We start from the raw sequence: 9,458 nt of genomic DNA, 5'->3' as shown, positions 1-9,458 counted from the left end.
TCTTATTGGCAACGTTACGTAGCGCTCTGTATGAAAATCACTGGCTGTGCTGTATGCAGTCTGTGGCTAGTTTGCTATGTAAGCTAGGCTGTTTATGTTTCTTATTGGCAACGTTACGTAGCGCTCTGTATGAAAATCACTGGCTGTGCTGTGTGCAGTCTGTGGCTAGTTTGCATTGTTGTCTGCCATTGTAGAGGGGCAGCTGGATGTTAACAGCGCGTAGCGTTGGGCAGTTGGTGGTGAGCCGCCAGCAGTGGTGGATGTGGGGAGAGAGATGGCGGAAGTTTTGAAATTGAACTGCTATATATATTATGATTATTAAGGTAAATACAGTGTTTGTTCTCTATTAAAATCTTTCATTTGCTAGCTATCCCTATCGGTGGTTGGTGCCTTCAGTGGTTTGAATCTTTTATTTGGCTGGCAGTAGTGGCGCTCGCCGTGTTGCGGTAGTTCGAGTGGCGGAGATTTTTGTGAGGTGGGTGATTTGTGAAAGGTATAGTTTAATGTTACTCAGGGCCATTCTTTTGTAGGGATTTTTGAGGGTCAGATGGCGTTGCGCTAAATAATATTGTGTGTCAGGTTAAGCACAGTCGTGTATAATTGTTATATGGGGACGTTTCAATTTGTTTCTCTGATTTAACAATATTTTTTATCTGATTTTAGGTATCCAGTGTCAAAGCGAAAGCGTTACTAGCTAGCTACCGAGTCGCATTCCGAGTCGCTAAAGCAGGGAAGCCGCATACAGATGCAGAGAATCTTATTTTGCCAGGAGCCCTGGATATGGTTGAAATTATGTTAGACAAGCAAGAGGCAAACAAGCTAAAAAGCGTACTACTTTCTGATAATACTATTGAACGCAGAATAATAGACGATATGGCCGGTGACATTCGAGAACAGTTAGTCGAAAAATTAACGAAGAGCCCACATTCTGCTTTGCAGTTTGATGAATCTACTGATGTTTCAGATTTTGCTCAATTTATAGTATTTGTACGCTTTGAAGCAGATGAAAGTATCATGGAAGACATTTTATTTTGCAAAGCGCTCTATACGAACACTACTGGCCAGTGTTTGTATGACATGTTTTTAGAAAGCACTCACAACTACGAGACTGATTGGACAAATTGTATCGCCATTTGTAGTGATGGAGTTGAAGCTATGACTGGAAGTAAAAGTGGGTTCGTCGCGAAATTAAAATCAGTAATACCAAATTTTTCGTGGACACACTGCTTTCTTCATCAAAAAGCTCTGGCAGTCACGATTTTAACTTTTGATTTAAATGATGAACTTAAAGAGGTGATCAAAGCTGTAAACTATACTAAAGGTAAAGCGTTGCAAACTCGACTGTTAAGGATCATTTGTGAAGACATGGGTTCGCTCCATCAAAATCTCCTTTATCACACAGAGATCAGGTGGCTTTACAAAGGAGGAGTATTGAAACGATTTCTGAAACTAAAGGGTGAATTGTTAATGTTCTTACAAGATTCTAAATCTGGATATGCGAATTACTTTTGTGACCCTGTTTGGCTACTAATATTTACATTTCTCGCGGATCTTTTCAACCATCTAAATATTTTAAACAAGAGCCTCCAAGGGAAAGAAGAAAACGTTATAACAGCTAATGATGAAATCAAAGAATTCTTCGCAAAACTTAGTTTTTGGTCAACGTTTTTACTGATATGACGATTGTCGAAGAAATGGCACTGGATTAGTCGGTGGTATTAAGTTCATACGTTCCTTGCATGATACAGAGCTTGTATAATTTGGAAGAGAAACTGTTAAGTTACTTTCCAGAGCTGAACTCTGACGCTGATTATGGTCATAGATGGATACTAAATGCTTTTTTAGATATTTTAGTACAACTGGCTGATCTGAGCACGATGACGAAAGAAACACTTATAGATTTAGCGGCTGACGAGATGCTTAAACTGGAATTTAATTCGCAAAAGATTGACATCTTCAGGATGAAGAGAAAAGAAATTCACAGCTGGCAAAGGAAGCTTTGAAATTATTACTGTCATTCGCCACTTCCTATCTGCCGGTCGGAGTGGCCGTGCGGTTCTAGGCGCAACTGTCTGGAACCGAGCGACCGCTACGGTCGCAGGTTCGAATCCTGCCTCGGGCATGGATGTGTGTGATGTCCTTAGGTTAGTTAGGTTTAATTAGTTCTAAGATCTAGGCGACTGATGACCTCAGAAGTTAAGTCGCATAGTGATCAGAGCCATTTGAACTTCCTATCTTTGTGAATTAGCGTTCTCTTCAATAGTTAACATAAAAACTAAGAAGAGAAATAGACTTCAACTAGAAAATGATTTGGTGATTTGTGTTTCAAAAATAGAACCACTATTTGACAAATTATTAATAAATAAACAGTCACAGCCTTCTCTTTGAAACTGTTGTATTCTTATTGGAGTCTAGGATCCTTACTTACTTTTGTTTGGGTAACTGGCACCCGTGGCAGATATCACTGATGTCGATCTATGAATAAAAACTGTTCGTCCGCAGCTCGTGGTTGTGCGGTAGCGTTCTCGCTTCCCGCGCCCGGGTTCCCGGGTTCGATTCCCGGCGGGGTTAGGGATTTTCTCTGCCTCGTGATGACTGGGTGTTGTGTGATGTCCTTAGGTTAGTTAGGTTTAAGTAGTTCTAAGTTCTAGGGGACTGATGACCATAGATGTTATGTCCCATAGTGCTCAGAGCCATTTGAACCATTTTTGAACCATAAAAACTGTTCCAAACAATAAAATCTTAATAAGTGTGAAGTATGATTATTAATAATACAAATTAGAGACATTAGTCATCAGGTATCAAATTGCAGCTGTGTCGATAAAGCGCTGTGCATTTGCGTACAATCGCTGGATCGTACTATTATTGTTGTTGACTTTACTTTTGACGGTATGGTTTATGCTCCGCTGGAAAGAAATGATAATGAAATAACAGAAAACGCGGAGGAAAAAAGAGCTTAATGTTTGACATCAGTGTTATCATTATTATTATTATTATTATTATTATTATTATTATTATTACGACGCACAAAGTGCATTAGACGCTCCGACAAAGACAACGCCGCGGACAATGCGGTATTCAACTGTACTGCTAACGAAACTCCTCGCGTTGCAATTATTGTAACCGATACCTCCGCTCTGGTCTCCTCGACGATGTTGCCAAATCTTTGTGACGGTGTTGTAGGCAAGACTCATGTTACTTCATGGCCTTGAGATACCTCTATAATTATGAATTCTATTTTAGATGTGTCGTCGTTAACAAACACGAATTCAATAAAGCTGCGCATGAACCAAAATGTAGGCAAATGTTTCATTCAGCTGGCCGTCTTGTGTGTCAATGACTCATTTTGAAGAGAAGGTAAAAACAAATGTCTTTAGTCGACTTCTTGAAAAAAAGGATGTACATTTTATAAACTGTTTTAGTATTTTTTCGGAATGGAATGCATCATCCTTTTTTTAAGTGAATTCCAACAGAAAAATATGTTTCGCATAACGAGTGTTTTGCAACGCAGGTAAGACTCAGAAGTGAATTGTCTCCTTTAAACGAGGTCCCACAGTATAGTCAATTTGTAAACAAGAAGATCTTTTTTCGAATTTCTCACAATTACTTATTGGATCTTCTTCATTTAGTTATCGATCGGTTCCTGAAAACAGTTTTCCAGTTTTGCGTGTATATATATCGTTAACACGGTGTATTTATTATAAAACAATCTACATTATGCTCAATTCAGAATTAATGTTAAACAAGGAATTACGTAATTTTAATAAAATGTAAATACCATTTTCCATAGGTCTATGTCTTTGTATTACAGAACTCCTAGTTTTGAGACATGTAGCAATATGGTTATTTCATTTGCTATCATTCAGTTTCAAAAGAAGACAACATTTCTTTTTAATTAATTGCGAGAATCTTAGTATCTATTCTTACAAATGATGGTACTACTTTTTTGTAAGATATTTTTCAACTCTTTTATAAAGCACTATCAAAAAAAAAACAATGATTCACTTCATGGCAATCACCACAATTAAGTACACGAAAGAAATGAAAAATTAACTAGGTGACCAGCAACGACGATTTTGTCCGAATTCCGATGAAGCCACAGAACTAGGAAAATAGAAACAACGTCAACATGCAATGTGTGAATTAAAGCCTGAGTTGAGCTCAGGCATCCTAGACCCGCTCGGTAGAAATTGCTGTACTTCGTGCTTGTCTCACTGCTGCCAATCCTAGCAATCAATTGTTTGGTTCGAAGCCTGTTACTGAAATGCATTCTAGTAACCGTGGTGCCAAATCTTGCACGTGAGTTGTGTGCGAGTTGTTGCAGCCATTTTGTATCACATTTGAACATGAGCATCTTTTAAATGCTCTTTCAAAAATTTTTCTCGTTCCGTGTGATATTTTTATCGCAGCAGATGATTGACACGTAAACTAAGTTGTCAGTAATATACAAGACGCTTCCACTGCACCGCCGTTCCAGCCCGGAAGTTGATGTGGTCCTTTCCCTCTCCCTGCAAACCTCTCAGAGGTAAATACTATGTGCACAAGACTTAGTGACTCTCACCGCCCTAGTTCCATTCCGCAGAAAGTGGGAAGAGATCGATAGACATCGTGTTGCTTCTCACTTCTGCAAGTGTTTGCGTATATGAACTCTTCAACATGTTTAAATTAAATTCGTATTCATTGTTATAAATAACTACCAGATCTGAACGTGAGTGATTTTGCGAGGTGCTTTCACAAAACCTTTTCACCTCCGTATGACATTTATGCCATAGCAGATGATCGTCATGAAACATACGTTACCAGCCACGCTGCAACTGCTTTCTCCTGTGACCGCAACGCCCTGACCAAGGCTCTGCGACCCCCCAGGGGGTCTCGATACACGGGTTGAAAAACACTGGTCTACGCTACGAGAACAACTGACAGTAAGTGTGTCTGGGGGCTGCTTGAATTTGCGCGCGCAATGGTCTGATTGGCTACTTTCAATGCTAATGAACACAGAAGCGGGGCAACGCATCGAATTTGTTTCTTACAAGGGAACCTCCCCATCGCACCCCCCTCAGATTTAGTTATAAGTTGGCACAGTGGATAGGCCTTGAAAAACTGAACACAGATCAATCGAGAAAACAGGAAGAAGTTGTGTGGAACTATGAAAAAAAATTAGCAAAATATACAAACTGAGTAGTCCATGTGCAAGATAAGCAACATCAAGGACAAGATGAACTCAGGAGCGCCGTGGTCCCGTGGTAAGCGTGAGTGGCTGCGGAACGGGAGGTCCTAGGTTCTAGTCTTCCCTCGACTGTAAATTTTACTTTCTTTATTTTCGCAAAGTTATGATTTGTCCGTTCGTTCATTGACGTCTCTGTTCACTGTAATATGTTTAGTGTCTGTGTTCTGCGACCGCACCGCAAAACCGTGCGATTAATAGACGAAAGGACGTGCCTCTCCAATGGGAACCGAAAACATTTGATCGCAAGGTCATAGGTCAACCGATTTCTCCACAGGAAAACACGTCTGATATATTCTATACGACTCTGGTGACGGCATGTGCGTCACATGACAGGAATATTTTGTCGACCCACCTAACTTGTACACTTAGCGAATGGGTAAAAAGATTCTTCTACCTTGCCCGATTTAGGTTTCTTGTGGATGTGATAATCACTCCCAAAAAAGTGACGAAAACATAAGAGTTTGCCACATAAACTGAAAATAAAAAATTAAACTTTTCACTTGAGGGAAGACTTGAACCTAGGACCTCTCGGTCTGTAGCTGCTCTCGCTAACCACGGGACCATATTGCATATCTTTGCATGGACTACTGAGTTCGTGTATTTTACTTATTTTTTTCATAGTTCCACACAACTTCTTCCTGTTTTCTCGATTGATCTGTGTTCAGTTTTTCAAGGCCTATCCACTGTGCCAACTTATAACTAAATCTGAGGGGTGTGTGATGGGGGAGGTTTCCTTGTTAGCAATTATTTCTAAGCACAACCTACCATGCAACATACACTGCTGGCCATTAAAATTGCTACACCAAGAAGAAATGCAGATGATAAATGGGTATTCATTGGACAAATATATTATACTAGAACTGACATGTGATTACATTTTCACGCAATTTGGGTGCATAGATCCTGAGAAATTAGTACCCAGAACAACCACGTCTGGCCGTAATAACGACCTTGAGACGCCGGGCATTGAGTCAAACAGAGCTTGGATGGTGTGTACAGGTACAGCTGCCCATGCAGCTTCAACACGGTACCACAGTTCATCAAGAGTAGTGACTGGCGTATTGTGACGAGCCAGTTGCTCGGCCACCATTGACCAGACGTTTCCAGTTGGTGAGAAATCTTGAGAATGTGCTGGCCAGGGCAGCAGTCGAACATTTTCTGTATCCAGAAAGGCCCGTACAGGACCTGCAACATGCTGTCGTGCATTATCCTGCTGCAATGTAGGGTTTCGCAGGGATCGTATGAAGGGTAGGGCCACGGGTCGTAACACATCTGAAATGTAACGTCCACTGTTCAAAGTGCCGTTAATGCGAACAAGAGGTGACCGAGACGTGTAACCAATGGCACCCCATACCATCACGCCGGGTGATACGCCAGTATGGCGATGACGACTACACTCTTCCAATGTGCGTTCACCGCGATGTCGCCAAACACGGATGCGAACGTCATGATGCTGTAAACAGAACCTGGATTCATCCGAAAAAATGACGTTTTGCCATTCGTGTACCCATGTTCGTCGTTGAGTACGCCATCGCAGGCGCTCCTGTCTGTGATGCAGCGTCAAGGGTAACCGCAGCCATGGTCTCCGATTGCAAACGTCTCCATGTGTTGACTCAGGGATCAAGACGTGGCTGCACGGTCCGTTACAGTCGTGCGCCTAAGATGCTTGTCATCTCGACTGCTAGTGATACGAGGCCGTTGGAATCCAGCACGGCGTTCCGTATTACCCTCCTTAACCCACCGATTCCATATTCTGCTAACAGTCATTGGATTTCGACCAACGCGAGCAGCAATGTCGCGATACGATAAACCGCAATCGCGATAGGCTACAATCCGACCTTTATCAAAGTTGGAAACGTGGTGGTACGCATTTCTCCTTCTTACTCGAGGCATCACAACAACATTTCACCAGGCAAGGCCGGTCAACTGCTGTTTGTGTATGAGAATTCGGTTGGAAACTTTCCTCATGTCAGCACCTTGTAGGTGTCGCCATCGACGCCAACCTTGTGTGAATGCTCTGAAAAGCTAATCATTTGCATATCACAGCATCTTCTTCCTATCGGCTAAATTTCGCGTCTGTAGCACGTAATCTTCGTGGTGTAGCAGTTTTAGTGGCCAGTAGTGTACATACAAGCTTTTCAGACTGTTCCCGACCACCTTGTATACAGTGAATGAAATTTGAATTATGTTAATACCTTCAGCTGCTAACGGGCGTTGATATATATCAACGGGGACAGGTGAAAACGTGTGCCTCGACCGGGACTCGAACCCGGGATCTCTTGCTTACATGGCAGACGCTCTATCCATCTGAGCCACCGAGGGCACGGAAGATAGTGCAACTGCAGGGACTATCTCTCCACGCCTCCCGCCAGACTCACATTCTCACCTTGTATATCCACACACTACATTCGTAGTGTCCCACTCCAACACACTCATTACACGTGGAAGACATTTTTACTAAGTCCCGTAAGAGCTCGGGGAACATGTGTGCATCCGCACAGAAGAAGAAGGTCATGGCCGATACGGCCAGAACTGTATACGTATATGGATATATCCATATAATATCAATATAAGTATATTGTATACAGTGCTTATACACTTGTTCAGAGAAGGCTTTCAATGAAACGTCCACACATGGCGGTGCATCGTTATGCCCTTAGGTATAAGGTATCATAAATTCTTTGAAGTTAAACCGGTTGTTGTTTTATATGCTGCCATACTTCAAAGACACGATCCTGCAGTCTCTGTACGTCGAGATTGGAGTGGCGTAGAGCAATTCCTTCAAGTACACTCACAAACAAAATTCAAAACAATTGAGGTCTGGGAAAACAGGAGGCCAAGGGGTGGCGCTTCGTAACCAGCAAAGTGGCCCAGAAACATCCGCGTCAGGTGTTCAAGCATAAGGCGGCGAAAATCGTGGTACGCCATCGTGTCTGAACCACATTTGTAGTGGCTTATAAGCACATCCTCCAGCAATGTAGGTAATACACTCTTGAGAAAGTCCTGTCACAGGGACTCATTTAACCTCTCCGGTGTCGCGTATGGTCAAGAACATTTGGCTATACATCGACATTTCCCGTAGCCAACACCGGCTGATTACGACAATGGCAATACCATTTTTCGTGAAACCCGCAACATTAGTAAGTAAAATCTTAGATGTAAACAGTGGGCCTGCGCCGTATTTTTGCAATAGCCATTGACAGAACTGCAATCTCACATAGTGGTATTATGGCTTTAGGGCCAAGACATAGTGAACATGGTGTGAATACTTGAATGATTCATGAAACACCGACTAGACAAGAGGAAGGCTCGCGCCTTACAGTGCTGCTAATCGAAGAAGAAGGGGAGGCAGTTTAGAGTTTAACGTCCCATCGACAACGAGGTCCATAGAGACAGAACACAATATCGGGTTAAGATGAGGAATGAAATTGGCCGCACTCTTATTGAAGGAACAATTCTACCATTTGTTTGAAACGTTTTATAGAGATCATGGAATATCTAAATATGGATGGCTGGGTGTAAATTTGAACCGTCGTCCTCCCGAATGCGAGTCCAGTGTGCTAACCACTGCGGCACTTCCCTCTGTGCTGCTGCTAATTGTCCAACATTGTTACTAGAGCTGTCGTCCACAAATACAGCACGTTCTCCTCGTTCTCAGGCGAGCGGACGGAGCAAGGCTTTCCATTGTTTTCTTTTTGGTGTATCGGAAGACAAGCGCCCCTAAGACGCTGGAGAAGTCGACGAAACAGCTACCCCGATGGTACTTTGCCTGCGATGTGAATTTTTTTTTAAATTTTGTGGGCACAGACGCGCTGACTACTTACATTTGCTAAACAGTAGCAGAAAAACAAGTCCGCCACATAACTTATGGACTACTAGGCTTCGATTGCAAAGAACTGGTGCGAAACAGAAGAGAAAATGTAGTGAACCAACCGCGCTTGCGGACAGCATAATAACAGTAAACACGAAAAATCAAGTCATTTTTGTAAAAAATGAAAAAATGACAAAAGGAAAAACAGCAAGTAAACTGTCCATCACGTCGAAAGTGATCTCAATAACCGTTCATTCATTTACTCCACTGTAAGACAAGATGATCAGTGCCTTCATGGAAAAATGTTTACGGTTGCCCACGGGAATACGATTGTACCTCTTAGTCCGAAGCCAATAAACGTCCATAAATGTCCTTCTTCGGGGCTCCAACAATATACCCACCTGGGGAGAGATCGGGGTT

At 42.3% G+C, this 9,458-nt stretch overlaps 1 non-coding gene across 1 annotated transcript; it reads right to left on the bottom strand.

Moving 5' to 3' along the window:
* Nucleotides 1–7,475: 7,475 nt before the first annotated feature.
* Nucleotides 7,476–7,550, bottom strand: Trnat-ugu (transfer RNA threonine (anticodon UGU)). Its single transcript has one exon. It is a non-coding gene; the product is annotated as a tRNA-Thr (tRNA).
* Between the last annotated feature and the right edge of the window lie 1,908 nt (nt 7,551–9,458).

The sequence above is a fragment of the Schistocerca cancellata genome, chromosome 4 (assembly GCF_023864275.1).
Source record: "Schistocerca cancellata isolate TAMUIC-IGC-003103 chromosome 4, iqSchCanc2.1, whole genome shotgun sequence".
Classification (NCBI taxonomy): Eukaryota; Metazoa; Arthropoda; class Insecta; order Orthoptera; family Acrididae; genus Schistocerca; species Schistocerca cancellata.
This window is presented reverse-complemented; position numbering and strand designations above follow the sequence as displayed.